This window comes from Arvicola amphibius, chromosome 1, assembly GCF_903992535.2.
Source record: "Arvicola amphibius chromosome 1, mArvAmp1.2, whole genome shotgun sequence".
In the NCBI taxonomy this organism is placed as follows: domain Eukaryota; kingdom Metazoa; phylum Chordata; class Mammalia; order Rodentia; family Cricetidae; genus Arvicola; species Arvicola amphibius.
The window spans coordinates 105528334-105538382 of NC_052047.1; the positions used below are offsets into that span (position 1 = coordinate 105528334).

At 37.2% G+C, this 10049-nt stretch overlaps 1 pseudogene; it reads right to left on the reverse strand.

Annotated features, from left to right (window-relative positions):
• Positions 1-2080: 2080 nt before the first annotated feature.
• LOC119819210 lies at positions 2081-5267 on the reverse strand (annotated as a pseudogene).
• Positions 5268-10049: the final 4782 nt, after the last annotated feature.

Below are 10049 nucleotides of genomic sequence, written 5' to 3' on the forward strand. Positions count from 1 at the left end.
GAGGGAGGAAGAGTGGATATGGGAGCAGGGGAAGTATATATCTTTAATTAAGACATTTTTATCTGAGGAGGTTAAGGGAAAAAGTAACTCACACATCTCACACACTTGCTCAGTGAATTCCTTCAGACTGTTTCTTTATTTTTCTTTTGTGTTCTCAATTCTCTATTTTCCTGGTGATTTCCTTCTCTCATTCTCGATGTTTAAGTTCTAACTTCTATTCTTGATGCTTTCCTTCTAACTCTCTCATTCCTGATGTTTTTCTTCTAACCCGTTTAACTCTTTCTTTATTCTTTCCCTTATAGCTTATATCTTAGCAAAGTCTTTCAGGCAATATAAAAATTTACAGTGTGGCTACATTCTGTTTTTCAAGTGAAAGGGTAACAATGAACATGTTAAAAAAGTAACATATTCTCTAAATCTCTTACATAACAAACATTTATATATTACTGATGAAAAAATAAATTATCCAAGAACCCACATACATTCATACCCAAGCAAATTGTTAATATTAACCGTGAAGGCAAGGAAGGTATCTTCTTCTCAGTCAGGTCTTTTACTGGCAGGTTTGCATTTTGCAGAGTTGCAAAATAGAAGACCAGTTACTTTATTATTATCTTGAAAGGGTATCTTATAAGGAATTTTAAGGAATCACAAAACTTAATCTTTTATATATGAAGGAAGAGTCAGCTCTATTTTAAAACTTTAAGATGCACACCTACTTGTAAGTAGTTTTTTATATCAGGAGATTGAGGACAGAAGTGAGTATAAGGAATTGATCTTCACTTTTGGTTATTGACTGATTCTAGCAACAAAAGTGCATTTAGCTAGCAGAATTGGATTCCTTCATTCTTGCTCCCTGACCTTAAAGAGTTCCTCACTCAGCTATGTGCCTTTTCTAAAACTTCACATTTTCTTATTAGGTTTTTTCTAAGCTATTATCAAAACATCTGATCTAACCTAGAGTTATTATAAGGCTTTGTTTCAGCTAATGAAGAACACTGCAACCTGTGACTGCATCTTTCTGCATTAAGATTAAAGAAATTCAATATAACCTGGTTCTTAGGACTCAATTGTTTTTCTTAAATCATCAACTTGAACTGTGATCTATGCAGTTTCTTAGGTGAAATTCATAGGTCCTGGCCGTGTATATATTTTAATTCATCAAGCTCTGTATAAACTTACTTTATTATTATCAATTAGACAGTATAGTTTTAGGAAGGGAATCACCTTCATAATAATCCACAGGGTAAGAAGTGGAACAGGATGTTTCCATGATATAAACACTACATTACATGCAGTGAAGATTCTCAGTACACATTCACACCACACCAGATAACCAGAGACAGAGAGCAGCAGCAAACATGTAAAGGCACTGCAGCAGCAAAAGACATTCTGGAGTCTGTGGTTTCAGGGACGTGACTATCTGAGATTCCACCTGTTTGGGAGTTTCCTCTTTCAATTTGCCACCTGTTACTCCTCTAACAGGTCCACTGGCAGGAGCCTATTTTATATGATTATTAGCTTTTATTATTTGATTGCTTAAATTGCTTATCTGGTGAGCATTTATGAATTCATTCATTTCTGTTATTCTTGAGACTGGGATAATTAGTAATTCCTGAGTTCACAAAGGTATTATTTTATTCTGTATATGTAGAACTGACATAGAAAGATACATACAGCATAAAAACATTTAACTTACTCTAGTACATTGATTTCCCATGATTACTGTACTATACTGATACAGTCTTCAAAGGGTACTTATTCTTTCTGTAAACTTCCTATTTATAACACAACAATAAGTTTGGGATAATATATTAATGTATTTTACTTACTTTAAAAAACATTTTGTATACACTTTTATTTAAATTTTCATGCATTGTACTTTGGTTATAGTTTTGCCCTCTCCCATCTCCTCCAAGAGTCCTCCCCACCTTCTCACCCACACAACATTGTGTTCTTTCTCTTTTTAATTCCCTTCAGTGTTTTTATTGGATGGTAAAAGCTCCATGGCTACATCCAGACTGTTTTTGTATTTTTATTTAAGCCTTTTGGTTTGTCTTTGCTGTTCCATAGACTTGAATCATTTTGATCGGAAACAAAGCCCTACTACTCAAATTCTTATCTCTTTGGTCTTTATTCCATAAACAATGGGGTTCATGGTTGGGGGTATCAGTAGATAGAGATTTGCCAGGAGGATGAGGATGTGCCTAGCCACCTGGTGTCCAAAGCGATGAGTAAAGAAAGAGAAAAAGGCCAGTGTGTAGAATATCAAAATAACACAGATGTGAGCTCCGCAGGTGCCAAAGGCTTTTGTCCGGGCTTCCCTTGATGGCAGTTGTAGGACTGTTTTTAAGATTAGCCAGTAGGACAAGGAAATGAAGACAAAGTCCAGCTCCATTGGTGAGGAGAGCTGCCGAGAGCCCGTAAATGCTATTTAAGGTAATGCTGTTGCAGGCCAACTTGGCGATGCCCATGTTCTCATAGTACGTGTGGAGGATAATGGTGCTCCGGCAGAAGTCTAGGCGGAGAATAAGGAGAACACCAGGAGTGACAACAGCCACACTCCGAGCTACCAGGGCCAGCCCAACCTTAAGAATGAGAGCGCATGTAAGCAGGGTTGTATAATGCAGCGGTGTGCAGATAGCCACATCGCGGTCAAAAGCCATGGCCTACTGGCTTTTTCTTTTCTTACTAGACTTTCCTTTTTTTTTTTTTTCTTACTAGACTGCAGATTCAGACAGGAACAGAGCGTGGGCAAAAAACATTTGTGTGAGGCAGGCAGTGAGAGCGACTGCCAAGGGGCCCTGCCAGAAAATGAGCAGCATTTGGGGCACTGTGACAGTACAGAGAGAACATCGTTGAATGCCAACATGGCCAGGAAGAGATACATGGGTTCATGGAGGCTCTGGTCCAAGACCACCACTGCCACAACCAACACATTGCCTAACACAGCCAAGAGGTACATGAAGCTGAAGGGTATGGAGATCCAAATCTGGATATCTTCTAATCCTGGCACACCAGTGAGGAAGAAGAAAGCAACTTGAGTATATGTAGTGTTCAGTTCTATAAAAGAGATATGTGGAAGAGTTTAATATATGAAAAATAGATAATCTAGAATATATATTCATATGTCTATATTTACACACACGCACGCGTGCGCGCGCACACACACAAACATATTTGAAATGCTTTGAAACTAGTGAAATTCTAATTATTTTGGTTTAATGAGGAGAATGGAATAAAGACCATGAATAAGATCATCTTCATATGGTTTTCATATGCTTTTCGGACAGTTCTTTGAAAACTGTGTGGATGAGAAAGAGCAGAACTCCCCATTTTCTCTGACTGATGGTGTTTGTTACCATCAATTAATTTATTTTATGATTTCTGAACTTCTATTCTAAATGCCTAGATTTGCTAGATAATAACCACAAAACCCATGGTTTTCTTCCTTTCTTCACCTAAGTAAAGGTTGGAGAGAATATTCCACTTGTTAAACCATCACCTTGTATAACATAAGCAGTAGTAGTTTGCAAATTCTTTCAGATTCTAATTCTTTTTTAAAAAATAAATTATACCATTCTCCCCTCTGTGCATGTTTGTGTGTGCGTGCACGTGTGTGTGCGTGTGTGTGTGTGTGTGTGTGTGTGTGTGTGTATACCTGCATGTTCGTAGGTGAGAGGGCGGGCATGCATGGTCTAGAGTGCATGCAAAGGTAAGAAGACAGCCTGCAGGGCCCCATTCGATCCTGGGGACTGAAGTCGCATTCTCAGTCTCAGTCTTAAGTCATTTTATTTGCCAACCATCACATGTGTTTAACAGGAAAATTCTTAATTCCTTTTGGAAGACTGTGAAATTTTCATTGTTGGCCTATTTTTTCTAGTACCAAAAGGAGTAATTTGATTAACTAGTCTTTCATACAAATTGTTGAAGACAATAACTAAACAAACATGAAATTTAAAGAGCAGTGCAAAAGTTAAATTTTTCATACTTAAATTAATACTACGTCTGAAGGATCAGGACATAGATTCAGATAGAGATACAGACCATTGTTGATTTTCATTGAGAGAAAGAAAATACAGAAAAGTGTCAAGGTTCATCACTATTCAACACCTAACACTGGCAGGGTTTTCCAAGGAGCAGAGAAATTTCTATTTTCAACAAACCAAAAGAACCAGGTGAAAACTTACCAAAATTTTTATATCCATGGGTCTTGATTTTAGGCTTTTTAAAATAATAATTATACCATTGTCCCTGTTCTCTCCTTCCAAACCCTCACACTCACACACTCTGCTCTCTATTAGAATCAGAGTCCTATTCTTTAACTATTTGGAGCACTCAGCAATATTTTAAAATTAATATGTGATATATCTATATAAATAACTCATACAGAATTATGCATTTTCTGCTCTTATAAAACATGCACTTAAGTTGCAAATTTTATAGTACAGATCATCAATTTCAGCAAAGTCACAGAATACATTTATCAACAGGTTTTGACTTCAACTATGAGAAAACCTAAATTGAGGATAATGGATAATTTTCTATTTGAAAAGTAATCTACCATAATTTCTAGTACACACAGGCTCAATTTTCCATCCTGGAACCTCACTCAAAGTCTCCAGGAAATCTGTGTTAAAATACAGCCATCACTCTCCACATTAAATAAATAAAATTAGGATAGCTAGTGTTTAAAATATAATTAGGTTTATGGTTTTATCAAACAACTGAAATTGAAAATTTGCATTTTCTAGAATTGTTTTATAGCAACCACAGTGAAAACACCAGACATTTAAATAGAAGGCAAGCTAAATATCAGCCTAGGAATTGGTAGTATAATATAAATGTTAAATGATAACCAGATACAATTATGAATGCTTCTGTCTAATAAGCCTTTTCCTAAACCTTAAAAAGTTAAAGGTTTTCCTAAACCTTAAACAGTTGTATGTTTGTGTGAAAAGTTAAAAAAATTAAAGAAAAGAAGTTTTCATATGGGTACCTAAAAATATTTTCATTCAATAAAATATAAAGGTATCAACTACTTTACTATGATTTCTTACCACAGTTCCATGTGGGCATAAACCTGGATACCTAATTATATACAAATCTTGTTTGCCGATTCAGAGGAATCTATAATTTCAGCCATTGATAGATTCTGATTTACCTTGTGGATTCATAGCTTCTCTGAGTCGGTAAGAATGGTAATGTTTTAACCCTTCTCTTAACAACTCATTGTGATATTCATAAAACTTCTGTGAAATAGCCATGTCCTTCTGGTATGAGTACAGTGTATGGTATACATACACTTCTCTGTGTTTCTCATAGATATTTTTAGCATTAACCTAGGGAATAGCTTCTCCCTGGGTTGAAAGATCTGTTGAGAATTATTTTTTTTTGGCATTGTATTTTTTTATTTTTTTCTCATTTTTTTATTAAAAATTTCCATCTCCTCCCCTCCTCCTTCCCCTTCCCTCCCCTCCTTTCCACCCATACCCCCACTCCCTCCCTCTCCAAGCCAAAGAGCCATCAGGGTTCCCTTCACTATGTTAAGTCCAAGGTCCTCCCAACTCCCCCTAAGTCCAGGAAGGTGAGCAATGCTGTAGAGTTCAAGCTCATTGCCGTTGTCCTTGGTTTCTCAGTCCTCTTCCACTGTCAGCCACATTCAGAAAGTCCGATTTGGTCCCCTGTTCCATCAGTCCCATTCCAACTTGACTTGGTGGTCTCCCGTTAGATCTGTCCCACCGTCTCAATGGGTAAAAGTCCTGACTTCCTTGCTCATGATCTCCCTCCTTTTGCTCCTCATCAGGACCTTGGGAGCTCAGTCCGGTGCTCCTATGTGGGGCTCTGTCATTTTCTCCATCCATCGCCAGGTGAAGTTCTATGGTGATATGCAAGATATTCATGAGTATGGCAATAGGATCTGGACATTTCTGGCACCCTCTCCTCAGCTGCCCAAAAAACTAGCTGGGGGCGTCTTCCTGGACACCTGGGAACCCCTCTAGTAAAGTTTGAGAATTATTTTTATTGAGTAACTATTTCCACAGCTGAGACCACAGTTGGAATTTGACTGACTTGGCCATGCCTTTCACACCAGTTAATTGATATTTTCCTTTCTTGAACTGCATTTGGTTATTTTTTAACCAATAATATATATCTTTGAAATATATGTGTACACTCTTATAATTTCAATGCCCAATTCTCATATAATTCTATAAATATACAGAAACTTCTTATTTTATGTCCCCTATGAAATGTGAACACTTCTTTCATCAAAACCAAACTCTTAGGGTATTTATAATTATTTCAATATTATACAAAATGCCTCTTAGTTTGATTTGTATGTGTGTTGCTGAGGAAGATATACAATGTTGTATTTGGAGGACTTCCACTTTAATGTGATTTGAAAATTCATAGAAGGCTGGATATGCTGTTACATATCATTAATCCCAGCACTGGGAGGCTGAGACAGGTGGATCTCTATGAGTTTGAGACCATTCTGGTCTACAGAGTGAGTTTCAGGCCATCCAGCACAACATAGTGAGATTCTGTCTCAGAAAAAAATAAACAAATAAATAAATAGTATTACATTATGCTCTATTGAACAATTGTATGTTTGTGTGAAAAGTTAAAAAAATTAAAGAAAAGAAGTTTTCATATGGGAATGAGCTACTGAAGGTGGGAAGCTACAGAGAATCTGTCAGTCAAAATTTACATCTGTCAATGGCCTGCATGTGATTTTCTTCTTTTAGCAACATGACCTCACTCCATGTCATGAGCCATCTTTACACTTAAGACATTTAAACATTTTAAACTTTTGCTCATATGAGCATTCCTGCACTAACTAAATAATCTGTTACTTATGGATATATGTATATGCATAATTAAGGATTATACATTATTTGTTAATGTGACTCATCTTATTGAGAAAAATGTTTCCACAGTTCTATAAGTTTAAATTCATTAATAAAATTAATCTTGGCACATAAAGCTAGCTACAATAAAAATAATTTCTATTTCTATTTATTTTGCTGTTATAGATGAAAATATTTTGGTACATGAAATACATAATTCATAACATGCATTTTAATAAAATTTTTCCATTTGCAAAAGGTAATGTTTGTTTATTTGGTTGGTTGTTTTTTTTCAAGACAGTGTTTCTCTGTAGCTTTGGTACCTGTCCTGGAACTAACTCTTGTAGACCAGGCTGGCCTCAAACTCATAGAGATCCTCCTGCCTCTGACTCCTGAGTGCTGTGATTAAAGGCGTGTGTCACCACTGCCCGGCTGCAGAAGGTAATGTTTAATGAGTAGACTTAATCATCAAAGCTCTACAAATGGGTGGCTGCTATGCCTTTATCCCTAAAACTGACATCAATATCACCTTTGCTGATGCCAGGGAGAGGGTCATAAAGATTTTGGAGCCAGAAGATGGATAAAAAAACTGCAAAACTCTGTCTTCTGAATATGCCATACCTTTAAAATCATGAACATACTGCACTGTGATTATCTACACAGGCTTGCAAACACCCACACACATGCAAGCAGATGCATGTGTGCACAAGCACATGCACACACACACACACACACACAATATCAAGGTAGATGGAGACACAAATGGAGGGGGAGAAGCATTAGGAGAGATTATTAGGGGGATAAATATGAATAAATACAGAGAATACAATATGAAACTGAAAAATAAACAAAAACATTATCAGAAAAAGAAAAGAAATTCTCTTTGCACAGCTTCTACCTTGAATCCAAATAAATACCCCTTCCATACCTCGTGAGACACTGGCATACTACAGTTCAGTATGCCTTCAAAAGCTCTACATCCAATTTCCAGATAGTACAATGTGATTTTTTTCTTGAAATTTTATTCTTAATATATATCTCCATGTATTTTGAAACAAATGTCATTAGCATAAAAGCATTGTGCATGGAAAACAGTAGTATAATTATATTTACATTCAATTATGTAATGCAATCTGACCCCCTTTCTTCCCTTCTGCAAGTACCTTTCTTCCCACAGAGTTCCCTTTTTGATGTCTACATAATAGGGATGCAACTCTGTTTGTGCTGCAATATTTGCTTTGAGGTATACCACTAAACTTAGGTTTATGTAAATCCTATTAATAATAAGATTAATTATTCACCTTAAAAACTAACATTTTTTGCCTCTAATGATTAAACACTTTTCTGAAAAATACCAAAAGGTAAATGGAAAGTAAGATCAGTTAATCTTCCATAAAATTAAATATCTATCTACTTTTCTTAATATGTTGGTTATTTTACATATTTCCTCAATACTGTTAGTGAAGCTGTTTAAAAAATAAGTGTGAAGGAATCTCTACCATCCTGTATATGACTTACATTTGTATGGCTAATAGCATTTTATGAATTTTTTAATTTTAATTGATTTTATTGAGCTATACATTTTTTCTCTGCTCCCCTTTCTTCCTCTCCCCTCTGCTTCTACCCTATTCCATGGTCCACATGCTCCCAATTTACTAGGAGAGCTTTTTCTACTTCCCATGTAGATTAGATCCATGTATATCTCTCTTATAGGTTCTCTGGAATTATGAATTGTAGGTTGGTTTTCTTTGTTTTAAGTCTAAAAGCCATTTATGAGTGAGTACATATGATATTTGTCTTTCGGGAACTGGGTTACTTCACTCAAAATGATGTTTTCTAGATCCATCCATTTGCCTGCAAATTTCAAAATGTCATTAGTTTTTCTGCTGTGTAGAACTCCATAGAGTAAATGTACCACATCATCCTATGCATTCTTTTTTATTTTTTTATTTTATTATTTTTATTATTATTAAAAATTTCCACCTCCTCCCCACCTCCCACTTCTCTCTCTCTCCCTTAACTTCCCTCCCCCTTTTTTTCCAGTCCAAGGAGCAGTCAGGGTTCCCTGGCTTGTAGTAAGTCCAAGGTCCAACCCACTCCATCCAGGTCCAGAAAGGTGCGCATATAAACAGACTAGGCTCCCCCAAAGCCAGTACGAGCGGTAGGATCAAAACCCAGTGCCATTGTTCTTGGCTTCTCAGTTAGCCCTCATTGTCCACCACGTTCAGAGAATCCGGTTTGATCCCATGCTTTTTCAGTCCCAGTCGAGCTGGCCTTGGTGAGCTGCCATTAGACCAGCCCTACAGTCTCTGTGGTTTGGACCACTCCTCGTGGTCCTGACTTCCTTGCTCATGTTCTCCCTCCTTCAGCTCCTCATTTGGGCCTTGGGAGCTCAGTCCTGTACTCCAATGTGGATCTCTGTCTCTATCTCCATCCATCGCCAGATGAAGCTTCTATGGTGATATGCAAGATATTCATCAGTATGGCTATAGGAAAGGGCCATTTCAGTCTTCTAGAAAAGCTAAATAAAAAGGTGAACCCATAGGAAAACGTATAGTTATCCTCTTGGATATTGGAAGTAGACTAGACTGTCAGGCAAAAATTGGGATCTTGGGGGTGGGGTGGCGGTAAGGGGTGATGGGGAGATGTGGAAAGAAGAGTGAGGAGGGGAGGATGGGGAGACCCTGGGGGAATGGGATGGTTGGGATGGAGGAAGCGTGGATAGGGGTGCAGGGAAGAAGATATCTTAATTAAGGGAGCCATTTTAGGGTTAGCAAGAGACTTAACTCTAGAGGGGTTCCCAGGTATCCATGGAGATGTCCCCCAGCTAGTTCCTTCTTATGCATTCTTAAAGGGGCAGTTAGGAAATATCCAGGTTCTGGCTATGACAAACAATGCTGCTATGAACATAGTTGAGCACATGGTTTTTGTGGCACGATTGAGCATCCTTTGGATATATATCCAAAAATGGTATTACTGGGTCTTGAGGAAGGTTGTTTCCAAATTTTCTGAGAAATGGCCATGCTGATATCCAAAGGGGCTATACCAGTTTGCATTCCCACCAGCAATGCAGAAGTGTTCCCTTTTCCTCACAACCTCTCTAGCATAAGTTGTCATCAGTGTTTTAAGAATTTGGCCATTCTTAACAGGATTAAGATGGAATCTCAGATTTGTTTTGATTTGCATTTCTCTGAGGGC